At 39.4% G+C, this 12,183-nt stretch overlaps 1 pseudogene across 1 annotated transcript; it reads right to left on the reverse strand.

Annotated features, from left to right (window-relative positions):
• Positions 1–2,884: 2,884 nt before the first annotated feature.
• Positions 2,885–3,601, reverse strand: LOC149679291 (E3 ubiquitin-protein ligase UHRF1 pseudogene; annotated as a pseudogene). The gene is made up of 2 exons (XR_016365946.1): positions 3,517–3,601; positions 2,885–3,439 (listed from the first exon to the last, which is right to left on the reverse strand). The product of XR_016365946.1 is annotated as an E3 ubiquitin-protein ligase UHRF1 pseudogene (transcript).
• Positions 3,602–12,183: the final 8,582 nt, after the last annotated feature.

Below are 12,183 nucleotides of genomic sequence, written 5' to 3' on the forward strand. Positions count from 1 at the left end.
AATGCCTGGAGTTTCGCGAATTGTTTGACAGCCGTGAATTATTCGTCGACGTAGCTCTTCAACATCGGGCACTTCAGTCTGATAAACTAAGTCTTTCAGGTGGCCCCAAAGAAAGAAATCACAAGGGTTCAGATCGGGTGATCGAGCAGGCCACTCCACAGGTCCACCTCGACCTAACCACCGCAAAGGGAAGGTCGCGTTAAGATAATTTCGGACCGCGATGCTGAAATGTGGTGGTGCACCATCGTGCATGAACCACATTCTGTTTACCAAACCTAAGGGTACGTCTTCGAGTAGTTCCGGTAAATCGTCCCGTAAGAACTGCAAGTAAGCCACACCGTTTAACCTGGGCTCTAGGAAATATGGCCCAATTAAATTGTCACCCACAATACCACACCACACGTTTAAACTGAATTGTACTTGGTGACTTCTAACGCAAGTTGCGTGGGGGTTTAGCTGGGACCATTGATGTTTATTATGTAAGTTAATAATACCATCCCGTGAAAAGTTAGCTTCGTCAGTAACCAACAAATCCCGTGGGAAATCGATATCGTTTACTTTAGCCAGAAACCACTGACAAAACGCCGTGCGTCGTGGGTAGTCCGCTGGATTCAAACCTTGAACTTTTTGAACATGGAAAGGATGAAACCGGTGGCTTCTGAGGATTTTCCACACGAGCGTGTGGTTTACGCCTAATCGGCGACCAACTTGGCGGGTACTTGATTCAGGCTCGTCCTCGAAAATGGTGAGAACTTCGTCTTCTACGGCCTCTGGGATGGCTCTCGCTCTAGGTTGAGGTCCAGCCGGTTGGATTCGTCCATCTTGCCTCAAACGTCTGTCCACAGCCTCGAACGTCAGTCGATTTGGTAGTCGCCTCTGCGGAAATCTTTCCTGATACAAGCGTACAGCTGCAGCGGCATTCCCCTCGGCTAGTCCATACATTAGGTGCATATCCGCATATTCGGCATTTGTGAAGAAAGGCATTGTAACAGACTTCGTTGAATTATGAGTTTAATAAAACAAACACATGTACGTGAAACCTCTTTTATTCCTTTCTTAAAAAACATAGTGCTCTGTTTTAGTGCTCTGTTTTTTAAGAATAGGCGAAGTTCTCACTATTTTCGAGGACGATCCAAAAACAAGCAGCCGCCAATTGGTTTGCTGATTAAGAAAAAACCACACGCAACTTGCGTTAGAATTCACAAAGTACAATTCAGCTTAAACGTGTGGTGTAGTATTGTGGGTGACAATTTAATTGGGCCATATTTCCTAGAGCCCAGGTTAAACGGTGTGGCTTACTTGTAGTTCTTACGGGACGATTTACCAGAACTACTCGAAGACGTACCCTTAGGTTTAATAAACAGAATGTGGTTCATGCACGATGGTGCACCACCACATTTCAGCATCGCGGTCCGAAAACTTGTCAATAACATTTTCTTTGTGCATTAATCATGGCGTTTTATCTATGACACATGAAATACTTACTGAACGAAACAAATTAAAGTTTGTTCTTTTGTTTGGGACCACCTTTGTGGGCCATTAACGCCGAAACGTGGCTCTGCATTGTAATTGTTCTCTGGGCGAGTTTACTCTGTTGGAAACAAACAACACGCCCCTTAATTGGAGATGGGTTTTTCAAATACATTCGAGATGTCCTTTTAGGTTTTCTCAAGGTCATACCTAACGTACAAGAGTGTTGTCCGTGATGATGAAGATTTGCGTAGCTTTTTACGGTTTGAGATAACAGGAACAAGCCAGGGATCTTCCAACATGTCCAAGTATCATTCGAAAGACTGCCTCGTTTTTGTAATGCCGCCCGTGGACATTTGGACTAATTCCTGAAAATAACGTTGTTTACGCTGTGCTAATAAAAGTCCCTTCAATCAGAACCATTTTACTTGGTGCTGGGAAGATCTTGAAACATCATGTCACTTGGGATTAATTTTACATTACCACCGTAGGCATACTTCTACTCATTTATACGCTTCTGATTAGTAAAGGTAGAAATCAATTGTTCGATTAAAGGCTATTGAAATTGTCTAGTAATTTTAAACAAGCTGGTTAGTCGGTCTTAAGTGTTACTCCTCATTTTTGGATATTTCCTTGTTTTAGGGGCGAATGTTTGGAAGGCCATATCTCCGTAACAAAATGTTGTACACCCCATGTTCTTTGGTACTTTCCGCTCAGTTTGGTCCCATAAACACGCCCCTTAATTTGTGATGGACTTTTCAGAAACACCCTGTATACATCAACAGGGTACGAGAAAAATTAAATTTCTACGATAATTTTTAAGATTTCCACGCACTCCCTAGAATTTTGCCTTCAACACAAGCTTTTGAAAATTCATCTTTAGAGAACAATGCATTAGAAGCGCAATCTTTATGAGAAATAAACTTTGCTTGAAATTTCTTCACGGATTTTCGATATAGGCTACACTTGAAAAATGGGCCGTTATTTTGAGGCCAATCGTAATGTCCATCTAACAGACCGGAGTTTCGAAAATACGTCATGATTCATCAACACCATTTTAAGATTGAACCAAAAAACATCTTGAAACCTCCTTTTTTCAGTAAGCAGGCTTCTGACGAAATTGTTATATTGAAAATACCTGACTTTTCCAGCTTATCCCTGACGAATTTTTGAAAATATCCCTGAGCCCACTTCATCACACCTGACCCATATTTACCATTGCTCGAAACATGGTTTGATATACCAAAAGAAATACTTGACATTTTAGGGCAAAACTTAGGACAAACCCCTGACTTATCCCTTACTCTCCCCCCCTTTTTTCGAAATCCCCGCCTTATTCAGGTTCTGGTAGTAACCCATTTCCCTCTCATTCGTATTATGCGCGTCCAAGAGGCGGATCTTAGCATCACTTTTTTCAAGATAGAGCGTACATCGAAAATCTGGACTCAACGACTACTAACAAGATCATCTTCGTAGCCTCCGGAGAGTGCTATTGAATACGCTCCGTCCTCTTCCCGTCCGTGTATTCCACCAACTGGTGGACGATGAACGCCAGCTTCAGAGGCTAGAATCCTGTACTGCCAGGACATTCCTACTACTATTCCAGGTATGGGGCCAAAATGATCCATGGGCACAATCGTGCATTCTTTGGTTCTTCCGGCGCAAGCCATGCCTTTACCCCAATCACGAGTGGATGATTTCATGGACCCTCTCGAATTTTTTTTGCTTTTCCCTTTTTGTCCGAGTTTGCGGATATCATCCTTATTTTTGCAACTGGCGCAGAACCAATCACCCTCTGGTACCGAATCCAACTTTGGATTCAGGCACCAGAGGTGAAAGCACTCTTGACACTGATCGCACACTATTTGTTCGTGAGGTTCATCTTTACCACCACACACTGAACACGAACATTCTCGGCATGTAACGTCAGGTCTATCCTGACAATGGGAACACTCGGGTTTTCTAAGTCCTATTGGAGCGAAAGAAGAATAACGTGAAAAATTGAAGTGATATACTAAAATTGGCTAATCAACAAACAAATTGTACTTTTTAGACTAGAGCCCTTGAGCATCAGTTCATTCATAGCGGCGTCTCTATCTGCCAAGAGGACATTGTCTTCTATAATATACATATCATCCACTAGATAAATTTTGCAGTCCTGTAGCGCAGTGTCTTCAACTCTGTTGGGAAATAAAAATACGATTGAAGGAACTGAAATTCTGAAAGAAAAGTCTAAATTTGTGTTAATCTATCTATATCCATATAAATCGAAGTTCTGACTGGCTGACTGACTGACTGATAATCAACGCCCAGCCCAAACCGCTTGCCCTAGAAGGCTGAAAATTTGCAGGAACGTTACTCGTAAGTAGTAGGCGCGTACTCAGAAATATTTTTCCAATCTGCCGCCATCTTAATAAATGGCGCTCAGAAATGAAAAAGTCTTCTCTATGAAACAAAGTCCGCGCGTTTCAACCGATTTCACAAATATTGAGTACACTGGTTTCCTTTAACCTATAGACGGGTTGAATGGTCTTTTGGGCTCGATTTGTTAAAATCTTTTTAAATGGCGGCTAGAAATTGAAAAGCCTCTTCTTTATGAAACAATGTCCACATGAACTGGGTCGCTATTATTTATTTATAGTTGTCGTTGAAAACATCTCCTGACCCTTCAACGTGTAGCTGCTATAGGTTTTTATCTAAGTTGCGAAAGACATACTGGCTTTTAAGATTATGATCTGAGAGTTTGTATGTTTGTGGTTTGTGTCAGAGGCTGGATAGACGAAAATACCGTTTTAGCTAGTTGTGGTAAGGGCTTATTGTACGCCAACCGTTCGGCCATCTCGAACATTTCCTTAGCAAGTTAGGAAACATGAATACTGTACTACATTAGCATATACGAAACAAATGCGCCCTCCCCACCCAAACCACACCTAGGTAATACGGAATTTTATTTACGTGACTTGTTTCGATGGAAGTTCTTATTACACGCGAGCGACGCCGCGGGTAACAGCTAGTACAAATCATAAATGCATTATTTAGGCTTGAATCTACTTTTACTATTTGATACCAGTGGGTTGAAGTGTCACCAGTCGACTCTCAAATGGTTTTTATAGAAAATGATAATTGTTTTATGGAAATGAAGGATTTTACGGGACTTCATCCAGAATAATAGGATCAAACATTAATTTTAGGACTTTAGGAAGCAATTAAGATGAAAACAAAGTGAAATTGAACTTTAACAGGATCTTTAACCCTAGCACGTGCGTTAATAGTGGAACAAGGTAAGTAAATTTGATCAATCATCAGTTGCTAATTAATTCTTAGCTATAAATACAAAAAAGCGAGAAAAAAATAAAATACCCAAAGAAGACGGTTCCAATGACATATTTCAGTCTCCTTGCACTTTTGCGATTGACGATCATGTCGTAATAGTGTCCAATTTTCGTTGAATCATCAGTGTTATAATTCACCATGATTTTTGATCCAGGTGTCACTTTGTCATATGTCACCTTTTGTCGAGCTCTAGGGCGAATACTTTTTAACGGAAGATCAGCCTTGGTTTCGCTAGAAACAAAACAAAACCGAAAATATATAAAAGATGTTTCTGAAAGTCTCACAGAATTTAAGGGTGATGTTCTTTGAGCCATTTTGAGTCAAAAATGTTCTACGACATTTTTCCGTCCGAGCCACTGTTTTCGAGATATGATTGGAATGTTTTAGGGATGACCCCTTAATTAAATTAGAAATCATGGTCTTTAAATTTCTTAATTAAATTTAAGGGGGTCATCCGTAAATTACTCCAATTTTAACTTTTGCTCGGGGGCCAAAATGTCATAGAACATTTTTCACTCAAAATGGCCCAATAAACATGCTAGTTCATTATTGATGGACTTTTGGATTAAAGAAATGAATGGCTTTCAAATATTCTCACTCTGATTCAAACTCAACGGAGTAAATTAGCGAGTCTGCACTGTTAGCTAAATCACGAATGCTGCTTGTCGCTGCGTCTTCATTGCCTGAGGACGGTTGAGGTGATTCTTCCGTTTTTTGAAAAATCCCGACTATTTTAGCTTCCATCCAAGCTCCTTGAAAATGCACGTTTTTCGCGTCGACCAGCTCCCCAACGTTAAAATATTGACTACTAGTAGGTTCCAAAGTCGCTTGGGATTCTGAGGAATTGCTAACCTCTTCCTTAAGAGTGGGGAGAAAAATAAATGTGCGTTAAGACTTGATTACATGTTTGTGCGCAAAACCAATTGTAACACAACAAAACCATAGAAATGGTCTTCATGACATTAAATATGACTAATTACAACAAATAATGTAAAGTCCAGTAAAGGGGCCATTGCTTTTAAAATACCATTAAAACAACCTGTGTTAATGAAATGTAAACATGTTTCTTAGGACAGCACACTTCTACACACAATCGCCCCCTTCTGTTTCCAAACTGTTAGTCTCTCATTTCTATCGGTTGGCTTATGCAATTGAGCGCTTTATCGAAAACCAGATGAGCAAGCCATAATACAAGTTTCACAATTTTGTTGATTTTGGGGCTACTTTTGAAAGCTCATAACTCTGAAATGGCGTAATTTAGGTACATGGTTCTTTGGAATTTGTCACTCGGAGTGACTCCAAGAACACGCTACCAAAATTTGGCCAGACTTTTCAAAAGCACCCTGTATAGGACTCTAAAGTGTAGATAATTTTATTTTAAAGTGATCTTACATCGCACCTAGATCTAATCCAATACTGAAGGGCAGACAGAGACACGCATTATTATTCACTTGGAAAAGTGACTAATAATTAAAAACACTAAAAGGTACTTTCAGACGATCCAACTAAATGACTTAACTGGACGAGTGAAAACGTTCTATGAACTTTTGAAGCGAAAAGTTGTGTAAATCCTTCTTTTTCACACGATTAAACTTTTACCGCCAAATGGAAGTGCCACCTACTTTAATAATAACGAGCGATATTTTTTCCTAATTAATTTTGATTGGCTGAAGAAATGAAATCAAAACGTTCCGTGAACAAAAATTGGATCACTTTTTAGGTGCCTCAACTCGTCCAGTTTCTATTCACACGATCCAACTAGTTGATTCAACTCGAGTTGACCCATCAAGATTAGTCAAAAAGTTGGAGCGTCTGAAAGAGCTTTTAAGTCAAAAAATATAGGCTATTATAGGAACTTTCATGAAATTATAACATAGTATACGACAGGTTCAAAAAGATAGGATTTTATAGGAATTATAGGACGGCTGGGCTCCCTGAACTAGTCCTTGGAATCAGTGACAACCCTAGCGTCTAAAATTGTAAACTGGTCTTTTGAACTGCTCCCCCTTTAGTTTTACTATAAATTTGCAACTAAGCAGTAACTCTACCTTTGTTAATTTAAAAACGCGTCCTAAGAATTAATATCCCCCAGACTGACTGACACCATCTTTTGCGCGCTAAACCAATTGAAACACAAGAAACCATAGAAATGATATCCTTGACATGAAACACAACTAAATTTAACAAATAACGTAAAGCCAAGTATTGGGGCACTGCTAAAAATACTCTTATAATTTTTAGTAACCACAATTTTTGTGAATGCAATGTTGTTACGTATTGCACCTCCATGACATAAGTAAATGCGAAATATTAGAAAAGGTTAATTTATGTATGGCCAGTTTCAGTTATGATAAAAGGGTGGTTGGTATGTTGTTACTGTCCAAAAGCTAAAAAGTTGTGAAGCTACGTACAATGCAGTTAGTGGCCGTTTCATCGTTATTTCCATTTACGCCACTAGACAAGCTGATTTTCTTTGCATCCTTGACATCAGCATCGAGGTCAAGCTTTACGCGAACTTGCAGAGTATGCCTCTCCTCGATACCATAATCGTGTAAGAGTGCTTCTTCGACGGTACCACATTCATCGGTATGTTGATCAGTCAGCTGTTTTGATTCATTTTAATTTAATTAGTAAAAATAAAGGTAGATGAATACCAGAACAACAACGAAAAAAGCGCAACTTACCACCTTTCCTTGGAATATTAAGTCAAACCGATTTGTAGGAATATCTATACATAGCGACACAGTGTTCCTGAACGTTTTAACCCTTTGAGTTTTAGAAAAATCTTTGGAACTGATTTGATATATCTTCCCAGAAACTGAGCCATCTCATTTTTACCTCTCCGAGTGACGTATGTCACGTGAGAGGTATTACACCGGCCGTGTCTGTCTGTGTGTGTGTGTGTGTGTGTGTGTGTGTGTCTGTCTGTCAGACCCCACGTGACCGCGTTCGCAGTTTGCGTATCGGAGCAAACGTGTTCCCAATTTCCGGACTGCATTGACAGTTCACGGAAATTTGGGTTTGTCTCCTCTGGCTATTCTACTTGAGTTCCAACACCACCAGCTTTGGTTTTCGTCCACTCCACATGGACACTAGTCTGTATGTGCTTGCTTCCAAGCACCACCAACTTCTGTTCTTCGTCAATTTTACCTTGACTCCAGCTTCTATGCACCACCATCTTCTGTTCTTCGTCAATTCCACATTGACACCAGCTTCTATGCACCACCATCTTCACGTCTTTGTCCATTCCACATGGACGCCAGTCAGTCCATTCTGGCTTCTCTTCCTTCGTCATCGTTTGGTTTCAAGATATACGCGGCGAGCGGCTAGGGTTACGAGAAACGTCTAGCCTCCCAATGGCAGGGCTTCCACCATCGGTTCACGCGAATGCGTTTTTATCTATTATTTGGTTTTAAGATATACGCGGCGATCAGCTAGGGTTACGAGAAACGTCTAGCCTCCCAATGGCAGGGCTTCCACCAAAGGTTCACGCGAATGCGTTTTTATCTATTATTATAATGGAAACGGATCGTATATATACCCCAAAATTTGAAGAAAGCGGGCAAGAAGGGTACCCTTCACTTTAAACGTCAATATTAGCAAAGTTTCGAAAGATATTATGAACAACTTTATTTTAAACGATTTAACTATTTTTAAAGTTATTTACTGGCGATTAAAATAATTAAAACTAATTATATTTATTTAAATATTAAAGATAAACCCAAGTACCGAAGTCGTTAAATCATTGCCTCCTATATCTATCAAGGCCCGTGCATTGCGTTATATTTCGTACATTGTCTCTTATATCTTTTTAGGCCCGTGCATTGCGTTATATTTCCTACATTGCCTCCTGTATCTATCTAGGCCCGTGCATTGCGATATATTTTTGAGAACAACAACCAAAATGGGAAGCTCCTCTCAGAACCATAATAATTTGTTTTCTCTGTTATATGAAATGAAAATATGGATAATATTTTCGGCAATTCGATTTGAATGGCTCTTTCTGATGTATCTTTCTCTCAGCACTGTTCATAATGGACAGGAACGTAGAGATTCGAGACACTTGGAATTACGATAGTGTTTCAAATCCTCTGTAATGAGGGCTTAACGACTTGGAGTGACTGGAAAGATAGATACACATCCTATTTTTTAGTTGTACCATGCGTACCACAATGTTGCCAGGCGTTTATTGAAGGATGCTTGGGTACTTGGTACAGACTGTTACGTCTACCAAGTTTCCTAGCATCCAAGAATAAATAGGATTCATAGAAGCCAGTGTTATGGGCATGTCATGGGTCAAGTCGTTAAATATATCGACGCAGTTAAATAGCTGATGGCATTATTTTATCCACTTTCTCATTGCGTTTCGAGTGGAAGTTCAACTTTGGCACGGACGACAGATGGCGCTCTTAACCTTCTACCCCCAAAAATCGCTGTTGTCTGCTCGTTTTCCCCTTCCGCGTTTTTTCGTTATAAACTTATGATTTAACGAACTGTTAAGATAAAATTTCATATTTCCTTAGACAGATAAGCTTCTACTCCTTTCATCTTACTCCCAGTTAGATTTAACCTTGTTAAAACATAATCAGATGAATTTGAGTTATAATGTCTAGGAGTGATAGAGACATTTTTACCGACGTCTAGAGATGTTAAGCTTAAGCGAAATTGTTTTACGTTTGAATAAAAATACCGCTTCCAGTAGTGGGTTTATAGTACTCCTTGTTTGTGTAAGATTAGTGTAGCTGTAGAGCGTTGTTGCTGTTTAGTTTATACGCCCCCTAGGCCTATTTGTGAAAGACCTTTTTTACGCACTTTTATCATTCTTTATTTGAAAAAAGTGTTGCCAATGTATATTTTTTAAATATGACGGAATTGCTGTTGGTATGATAGCGCCCTATTCGCGAAAAAAACCTTTTTTTTAAACAGTTGATTCATTCTTTGATAGAATTTCGAAGGAAGAAGTTAAGTGTTAAATTTGCTCGATTAATTTTGTTCGGCAAATAATATAATTAAGCCTTACGTATTACTGAAGGAGATTGATTTTGCCAACCTGTGTGAGTATTTAAGGAGATTGATTTTGCCAACCTTTGTGAGTATTTAACTGATTAATAAGTAAATGGAGGAAGATAATAATTTAAGTAAAGAGGAAATCAGAAAACGAAAGGCAAGGGAAAGAATGAGGGCAAAAAGGTCAGATCCCGAATTTAGGAAACGCGAAAATGAAAGGAGAAGAGCGTTAGCCGCGGAAAAAAAGGCTGTTTCTGGAACAGGTTCTAGCACGCAAAATGTTGGTCCTACCACGAGGCCAGTTGGCCATGATCGTACGAAAGATAATGCATTAAATAAATGTTCTATTGAAAGTACTGTAGGCGTAGGCATATCTATTAATAAGGAACCCAATAATGTACAAAATGTTAATGCTAATATTAGTGAAATCATAGAAAGCGATGAACAAGTACGAGCCTAGCTTATGTGTGATTGGGTTGTGGCTTCCATGTTTTGGGGACATTTGCTTTTTGATATGGACAAATGTTACAAGTCATACTGGTAGACTAAGAATACGGTTGAGGTATAGCAAGAGAGTAGAGTTTCCCCAGCAATTGAGAGATATTGAAAAGGCTTGAACAATTGACTATTTTAAAATTGAATTCCTGCACTTGCAAAGAATTAAAAAAAGCGATAGATGCATATATTTAAGTTGTTTAAGGGGTAGTGATAGTCATCTCCACTCGGAGAGGTAATATTTTGGCTTTCCCAACTTGTTTATCTCGACTTTAGCAGCTAATGTTCTTCAATCTAGCAACACTTAATGTTAAATGAACCGAGCCGCGAGCGCGTAGTCACTGTAGTATTGCACGTGCCTCACGATTGCCACAACAGTTGCAGTAGTCGAATACCCCGCCTATTCTAACCCGCAGAGTTGCTAGATTAGATTAGAAGATTTCGCCCAACCCATGCAGAAACCAGCCCAAATTACCGCCTGCGGCCCTAACACAATCTTGTTTTTTTTACAGAAAACCGCCCAATTCCTACTACCGACAGATAGTACTACTATTTCATCACCACTTCTCACTTAAAAAAGTGTAGTTTTTCCCCCCACTCCTTCCCTAAAACGGTAAAACCCCTATTTACATAGGGATAAGTGATGTTGAAAGTCCAATTCGCCCTTTCCTGGAATTTCAGAAGAGTACTGAAAACCGTCCACAAAGTTATTTTATTAACAGTAAAAAAGCAGCGGTTGGCCAATTTATGGAATATCTCCTTGGGAATATGGAGTCTGATTTTTAAGAGGAGCGGCAATACAAGCTCGCGAACCAATCGCAGTATGAGGTGCAATACAAGGTCATTTTAGAACAAGTTGGGAAACCGAAATAAACCTCTCAGAGGCGAGACGCAGTTAAGAGGTTTTTCTTGAGTAATTAAATAATATAATTGATATTATTTATTTCAATCGCCATTAATTTACCTTAATTCTAGTTAAAACGTTTTAAGAATTTATATTTCTAAAATGATTTTAAAAACATAGCTATTATTGACGTTTGAATGCAAGCGTATACCTCTAACAATTTTTGTAAATATATACATATATGTATATACGTTGATTGGGAAATAAGGATATTTTTTAAACTAGTCCTTGGAACCAGTGACCCCCTCCCGTGTCCGAAATAATAAACTGGTGTCCGGCCTGATCCCAGCCTTTGTTCTCCTATAGATTTGCAATTATTAAACTGGTCCTGAGGACCAGTAACCCCCACTTCTTGAATTTAAAAACTAGTCCAAGCAATTAATAAACTGGTTTTGGACCAGAGGAAGTGTGGTATTTCCCAGACTGATTGGGAGGCTAACGTTTCTCGTAACCCTACCCAATCGCCGCGTACTTCTTAATCGAAACGCTGGGAGAGTAGAAGCGAACATGTTTGCTCCGATTTGCCAACTTCGAAGGCGGTTACAGACACACACACACCACGTCCAATGTAATACCTCTCCGTGACGCTACTCCTTGACAAGTTGACAGTCACACAGGGCTAGAACTGATCGAATCGAGGGGAACACAAATTTTACTGTGGTGGCCTAACGCTGGTGGCGCCTCTACACGCTGCGAGGTGAACTAAAATATTACAAACCATTTGAAGTTAAAGCGTCGAGCTCGGTCAGTACCTGGTTCGAACCCCACCAGAGACGTTTTATATAGATCTAGAACTTCCATCAAAATGATATTAATAAAAAATGTCTTTGTACACAAAGCGCGAAAAAGTAAGAGATAAGTGTAGAAAATTAATTGTTTGAAGTGACAGATATTCAAATTTTCATTTTTGAAGACGTGATTATAAAACATCAATTATTTTAAAAAATTTCTTATCTTAGTTTTTTTCACCAAAA

The sequence above is a fragment of the Phalangium opilio genome, unplaced genomic scaffold (genome assembly GCF_054372755.1).
Source record: "Phalangium opilio isolate 3A_F unplaced genomic scaffold, DU_Popi_V2 ptg000041l_1, whole genome shotgun sequence".
Taxonomy (NCBI): domain Eukaryota; kingdom Metazoa; phylum Arthropoda; class Arachnida; order Opiliones; family Phalangiidae; genus Phalangium; species Phalangium opilio.